We start from the raw sequence: 8,161 nt of genomic DNA on the forward strand, positions 1-8,161 counted from the left end.
GAAGAGAGGGAGAAGGGAAATGATACTAAAACTTAACTTACATAATATAATGTAACAATAACTTAAAAATAATTTAGAAAAGATAAAAAATTTAGTGTTTTTATATATATATATATATTTTTTTTTTAAATTTTTTATTCACTGCTGTTTGCTTTCTTTCCTTCACTTCCACCAGTGCTTTAACTGGATAGAGGTTGCTCGGTAAAATATCTATCCAAAGAGGTTTGGCTTTGCAATACGGCCACTGTGAACATTTTCAGGATGTTTCTTTTCAATAAGATCAGTCACTTTCTGATAATACCTCGAGATTTCCTTTATTGAGTGAGATCCTTCCACGACGAAGCAAACACGCGGACTGAGACCAATGAACAGAAGTGAATAAAAAATGGCGCTGAGAACTAATGTAACATTGTATGGTGAGTTTTTGTTCGTATTGTAAAGCAAAAATATGTTCGAATTTCATGTCGTATTCTGAAAATTTTGTATGCTGGGGCATTCATATCCTGAGGTACCACTGTATTAAATATTTTTCTTGTCTTAAATGACTGCTTTATTTATTACACAAATTTTTTTTTCTAAATATAACAAACAAAAATTATTAAAGCATTAAAAACAAATTTTAAATTCAAGGATAGAGAAAATATTTTAAACCATATATGGTTCCATGAGTCATATCTAAATAACTTTTATAGAATATTTTTTAAAGTTACATTTGCTATTCAAAAATATCTAAAGTTATAAATATCAAAGTTATTTTATATCTACACCAAAACAACAGTTTTTGTTATAGGTATTTGTCAAAGTAGCATCATAAGATATTCCATGTTTATCAATGTTTTTGTTGAAATTCTTTGTTTTTAAGCTGTAGAAACGACTTATTCTTTTCTCATTAATACTTATTATTAGAGATGGGCAAATATAATTTTTCTTGAATTTAAATATTAACCAGATCTTGAATATTCAAATATCTCAAATACCCCAAATACTTAGTGAACTTGTATAACTTTATTATTAATTAATATAATTTATAACTGATGTAACTAAAACTTAACCTAGTTAATAATTGATTTAATATTTATTACTTAGTTTGTTTTATTTATTTCAATATATTAATACATTATTAAAGTAAAACAAAAAGTAAAAAGAAAAACAGTTTTACAAATATGGTTTATCAGACCATATACAATACAATGCATATGTTATTAAAAAAGTCCTTGTTAATTATTTAAATATTTTAAATTTTTTGTCAGCTCCTCCTTTGGGTAATTCTGGATTTTCAACTAAGACTGTATGCATGGTGCAATATTGGAAAATACTTGTAGTATTCAAATTTAATTTTTATCAATGCTCTTGAAATTCATGCTCTTGCATTTTGAAACTTTCTACTATTCAAATATTTGCCCATCTCTGTTTATTATCTAATCTCCAAGTTTTGACAGAATCTAATCACTAGTTTTATTTTACAAAACTCCAATTGTAATTTTACTTTAAACAAAAATAGCGATAAAGATTGTTATTCTATAATTGAACTAAAATACTAACAGAAAATTCAGTCTTATTTATTATTGTTTTTTCCTTTATTACAAACAATGATTTAGAGCTTAGAGGAGTACTAAAAAACTAAAGTTTATATTTATAACTTGGACTAAAATCAACATCTCAGAAAACAATAAAGAAGCCATAATGCTGAAATTTGATAAAACACTAAAAAATAAAAGTGCAATGTAAAGACATAAAAATGATTGTAATTAGATAATAGATGGTAATCATCTTAAAAACACAAAAAATTATTATAATTTAGAGTCTTAAAAAGGACAAACTAGTAAGCATAAAAATAAATTCTGGATTTGGCTATTTATTAATTTTCATCAAATTATATCTAAAAAAATATCTCGTTTTGAAAATTATCTGCATTGTTGAGATAATTTCAATTATCATTTTAATAATCAATTCAATTTATCATTTAACCTTACTTAATATATACACTATACTACGATTCTCAACCTTCTTAGCTCCATGATCCCCCAAATAGTAAATATAAATAAAATTAATAATTTGCAACCCCCACCCACCCAAAGGAATAATAACAGTAAGCCTTACTATTACTAATTGAGTTTTGACTGTAATTATAAATATAAATTTAAAAAAATATTATATAATCACATTGCACTAATTTTATACATTAAGAAAATACCGACAGTATAAAAAATGTAATACAACTATTCCTATTATTNAAGTCCTTGTTAATTATTTAAATTTTTTGTCAGCTCCTCCTTTGGGTAATTCTGGATTTTCAACTAAGACTGTATGCATGGTGCAATAATGGAAAATACTTGTAGTATTCAAATTTAATTTTTATCAATGAAATATTCATTCTCTTGAATCTTGAAACTTTCTACTATTCAAATATTTGCCCATCTCTGTTTATTATCTAATTTCAAGTTTTGACAGAATCTAATCACTAGTTTTATTTTACAAAACTCCAATTGTAATTTTACTTTAAACAAAAATAGTGATAATGATTGTTATTCTATAATTGAACTAAAATACTAACAGAAAATTCAGTCTTATTTATTATTGTTTTTTCCTTTATTACAAACAATGATTTAGAGCTTAGAGGAGTACTAAAAAACTAAAGTTTATGTTTATAACTTGGACTAAAATCAACATCTCAGAAAACAATAAAGAAGCCATAATGCTGAAATTTGATAAAACACTAAAAAATAAAAATGCAATGTAAAGACATAAAAATGATTGTAATTAGATAATAGATGTTAATCATCTTAAAAACACAAAAAATTATTATAATTTAGAGTCTTAAAAAGGACAAACTAGTAAGCATAAAAATAAATTCTGGATTTGGCTATTTATTAATTTTCATCAAATTATATCTAAAAAAATATCTCATTTTGAAAATTATCTGCATTGTTGAGATAATTTCAATTATCATTTTAATAATCAATTCAATTTATCATTTAACCTTACTTAATATATACACTATACTACGATTCTCAACCTTCTTAGCTCCATGATCCCCCAAATAGTAAATATAAATAAAATTAATAATTTGCAACCCCCACCCACCCAAAGGAATAATAACAGTAAGCCTTACTATTACTAATTGAGTTTTGACTGTAATTATAAACATAAATTTTAAAAAATATTATATAATCACATTGCACTAATTTTATACATTAAGAAAATACCGACAGTATAAAAAATGTAATACAACTATTCCTATTTTTTTTATGTCGCTGTGTTTATAGTGACGGGTATGAACATGCATGTATGACATGCACTACATACATGAGCAATTTACAAGTTCCAACTTGATGTGTAGTGCTCTTTGTAATTTGATCTCCTTCTATAATACTTGCTGTGAGAGCATGTTTGAACATGCATATGGATGCATTTGAACAAGTTGTGTGTCACTAGTATAAAAGAGCTGCTGGTGATTGCACCACTTCAGTTAAGTTTCAAATGTGAAGTGTGCATCTGGTGCTTTTATTTTAGTGTGCAGTCAACCATGAAACTGAATAAAAGTGTACTTGAAGCATCTTATCTTGTAGCATTAAGAGTAGCTAAGATGTCCAAACTCCATACAATCGCCGAAAACCTCATATTGCCTGCTGCAATTGATATGGCCAGTGTTTTAATAGGTGTGGAAGAAACAAAAAAAATTGAAAAACATTCCACTTTATTATAACGACACAATATCAAGGCAAATCAATGACATGGCTGCTGATGCTCACGATCAGATAATTCAGCAAGTGAGTTCAAGTGATTCATCAAATTGAATACAAAAAGTATTCAATTTAATGAATCAACAGATGTAGCAAACATGTCTCCGTTCTTATGTTTTGTATAGTATGAATGAGATAGGGACACATCAATCAAAGAAAATATGTTGTTTTGCAAAACAGTACCAGGTCATGCAACAGGACAATGTCTTTTTGATGTTTTTTATGAAGCTACGTGAAAACTATACTAACATAGATTGGACAACATGTATTGCAGTATGTAATGATGGTGTAAAGGCGATAACAGGAAAGAACAGTGGATTAATAAAAATATTAAGAGACTGTCTTATACCATGGGCAGAATGGATGCACTACTTGCTTCACAGACATGCTCATCACAAAAAATATGCCAGAAAATCTCAATCAAATTCTTTGTGAAGCTGTAAAGTTGGTTAATTTTATTAAAAGCCGACTGTTACAGAACAGGCTGTTTGTTAAACTATGCAATAAAATGGGCAAAAATAAAAAATCTTTTCTTTTCCACACAGAAGTTAGATGGTTATCGTGACGGAAAGTGTTAATCCGAGTATTGGAATTGTGAGATGAATTAATAATATTTTTCCAGGATAAACAAACGCCATTCTCATTGTTTTTACAGAATAATGAGTGTATGTTGTTGTTGGCTTACTTAGCTGATGTATTTTCACATTTAAACGACTTGAATGTGAATTTACAAGGATGTGATAAAAACATTTCATCAAAGTTCACGCATTCATTAATAAGCTTGATATCTGAATTATTTGCCTTCAAAGGAAAAATTTGGATATGTTCCCACTCACTTTGGATTATATTGATAAAAATTTGAATGAACAAGACACTATTATTCACCACAGTTTGAATTGCATGAAGATGAATTTGCATGCGCTAAAAACTCAGTTGACGAAGTATTTCCTGGAAGATAAAAATGATTTCTCAAAGAGATGGGTACTGAATCCGTTTAGTGAAAATGTTGTTGCCGCTGCTAAGTTACCAGTTGAGATTCATGACCAGCTCATCAAAATGTCTGCCGACAAAACGTTACAACTGCAATTTACATCTGAAGATTTAAATATGTTTTGGCTTGCTGATCGACATGAATATGAAAATTTAGTCACAGAAGCATCGAAAATATTAATCCCTTTCACCATGTCTTATCTCTGTGAAAAGGGTTTTTTTTGTCTATGGTTCCGCTAAAAACTAAATACAGGAATTGTCTTTTATCACTTGAAAACAATTTGCTTTTGTGTGTTTCTAACATAGATCCATGTATGGAGAAAATTTTAAATGAAAAACAAATTCAACCATCACATTAATTTCTTTTCTTTACATGTGTACTTATTGTAAGTAAAATGTTTATAAGTTTATAATAAATGATTTTTTCTCATAAAATGATTTCATTATTGTTTCACTACCGCCTTTAATATCACCGTGACCCCCAGGTTGAGAAATGCTGCACTAACTTAATAATAATATTGGCTAACAAACATTATGATTAATGCACTATTAATCCTGCATTACATAATATGACATATCATCATATAACAAAAAACATGCACTGCTTCCTTCACAGACATGCTCTTGTCACAAAAAATATGCTGGAAAATCTCAATCAAATTCTTTGTGAAGCTGTAAAGTTGGTTAATTTTATTAAAAAGCTGACCGTTACAAAACAGGCTGTTTGCTAAACTAAGTGATGAACACAACAATTAACACCTATATGCTAATTCCAGCACTGAATGAACAAAAAATTTTAATATTTGAACCTTTTCGGCCGTCTTTTAGAGGCCCTCCTCAGGATGAAACACACAAAAAAACAGTTCTATCATTTAAAAACTTCTAACATCGAATACAGCTGTGTTCCAAATTTTTAAATATTTAAACGATGTACCATACGATATAAAAATCAGCGCGATGTAAATGATGTGGAAATTGTTTTCTTTTACAAAGCAGAAAGATGAAAAATAATTACACACACAATTATTGTTGTGCTTTTTGGCAATGTAAATAATACTTCCACGATTGGGGAATCAGAATATACTCGGAGTTAATGCAGTTTCCCTTCATGGTTTCTGTATAAATCTCAATAGCCTACAATGAGCGTAAGTCGTGTCGGTCGAAGGCCCTATGCAAAAGAGTAGCCTCATCCCAACATGGGGAAACCCCGGGTTCGGTAGCATACTGGGCTAGAGCAGTTCTATACTTCTGCTTGGACACATCATATTTGTGGTCCCGTATTCTAGCCTCAAGGGATCTGTATGTAGATCCGATGTATGTTATCTTATGATTGAAATGTTCGTCATTCAAAGGGATGCAGTACACTCCTGGCACTTTCTTATCATCGGACTTGTCCTTAGCATTAGATAAAAGTTTGAAAATATTCTGTTTTCTCTTACATGTTAAGCGCACATTCAACTCCTTAGCAATTTTACTAAAAATTTGTTGAAGGGACGGTTTGTAAGGTAAAACTACCCGGTTGTGCTGTACATCATTAACCCATGTGTTGGTGGTAGTTATTGTAGATTGCTGGTTGGCAGTTAGTCTGTCTATTAAGGATTGGTGGTACCTGGGTGCCAATGCTATATGTTTGACGTGTTTCAGTTCTCTGTAGATATCAGAAGTTTCAGAGCAGTGAGAATAAGCCCTTGAGACTAGGGCCCGAAAAGCTGATACCTTAAAAGGCCATGGGTCTGCTAAGTTAGCAGATATAAAGAGAGGACAGTATGTTGGTTTGCGGTAAATAGTTGTGGTTAAATTTTTATTCGCCGTATTAATCATGGCATCTAAATAGTTAACTTCTATGCGACTTTGCTGGTCTACCTTTAGTGTTAAGCCGCAGGCATTGTTGTTAAAGGCTTCTAACACTTTCTCTATATCAGGTTTAGTTTTCCATATAATCAAAATATAATCCACGTACCGCATGTAGCTAAGGATATTGGATTGTAAGCTTAGTAAGATCTTTTCTTCTAATTTTCGTATGATGAGTTCAGACAGATCCCCAGAGACTGGGCTACCCATTGGTACGCCCCTTTTTTGGATGTAAGTTTGACCATCAAAGTAAAAAAAAAGGAAGAATAGCATAATAGATGTGTAAGCTCTAATATTTGGGAATGAAATCTCTGGCTGTCAGGTGTAATAGTGAGGAAGAAATCTCACAGCGCACAAAAACACAGTTCAAAACGAATGGAAGGGAACATCGATACAAAATCACATCTATTATGCTATTCTTTACTTATGCTATTATGATAACATCAGAGTTTCCAGGTTTCTTTCGGTAACAAATCTGCCCCTGGTCGGAGTCGGATGGTAAGGAAAAGTCGGAGTCGGAGTCGGTAGATTTTTACGCGACTCCACAGCCCTGGTAATATCACCAAAGATTATTAGTACAATAATAAAACTAAAAAGAAAGGTGACCACAAGAGCAGATGAATTTCACATCCAGGGTGAAAAGGTGAGAACCTTTCTCTCTTCTCTTCCCAGACCAAGCTATACATCACCTTCATGACTTGAGCTCTCCAAATTTCAGATGAGCACACATGAGCAGTTAATGGGGAAGGGTTCTTATGAGTAGCAGATTTTAAACTCTGCTTACACTTTTTTAATTGTTTATAATACTATCTAATATTTAAATGAGAAATTTTTCCTAGCTTAAACCTTGAGCATAACAATAATCATTTTACACTAATAGCAAAGTACAGTACACATTTGTTTTTGGATACATTTTTACATTCATAACATTACATATTTACATACAGTGGTGATATTCAGCGGGTTCGCACAGGTTCGGCCGAACCCGTTGTTAACATTTTCAAAGATTTCCGAACCTTGTTAAACACATGTAACATTTCTCAGTGGTCTTGTTTCTTTTAAAAAATATATTAAAATATACGTATTATACTCTGTAACACTACTAAACTAGAGCCTTATATCCCGTTCGCCTTGGTGCAACCTCTCTCGACCGTTTCAATCGCGATCGACTCGAGAGAGTTCTTGAACTAGATCCAGTCATAAGAGAGATGTCACAATCCCACGTGCGCGAGAAAATACAAGATGGCTGCGGAACACGTGTGGGGCTATCGACAGCAAAATAAAAAAGATACCGTACTTGGAGAGACGACATCTGTCTATTATTAGATATATCGCAAGAAAAAGTATTGTATTTATTTATAACCAAAACTTCCATTTTGTTTGTCGGTGTTGGTGACTTACCGCGTAGTTATTTCAGTTTTATCATCGCGTGTAACAGCTGGGTTCTTCTCAAGTTGACTGCGCACAGGCAGTCAACTTGAGAAAAAAATTGTTAAGGAAAAATTTTCTGTTAGCGAATCCTTTGTTAAATATTTCGAATATCACCACTGTTTACAACGCTATGCATAACAAATATT

General features: G+C 31.0%; 1 protein-coding gene across 1 annotated transcript in view; it reads right to left on the reverse strand.

Annotated features, from left to right (window-relative positions):
• Positions 1–8,161, reverse strand: part of LOC111615543 (GRIP and coiled-coil domain-containing protein 2-like) — a 26,840-nt gene that overhangs the window by 14,608 nt on the left and 4,071 nt on the right. The window lies entirely within an intron of this gene.

This window comes from Centruroides sculpturatus, unplaced genomic scaffold (genome assembly GCF_000671375.1).
Source record: "Centruroides sculpturatus isolate CEXI.00-Female unplaced genomic scaffold, Cexi_2.0 scaffold2460, whole genome shotgun sequence".
NCBI lineage: Eukaryota > Metazoa > Arthropoda > Arachnida > Scorpiones > Buthidae > Centruroides > Centruroides sculpturatus.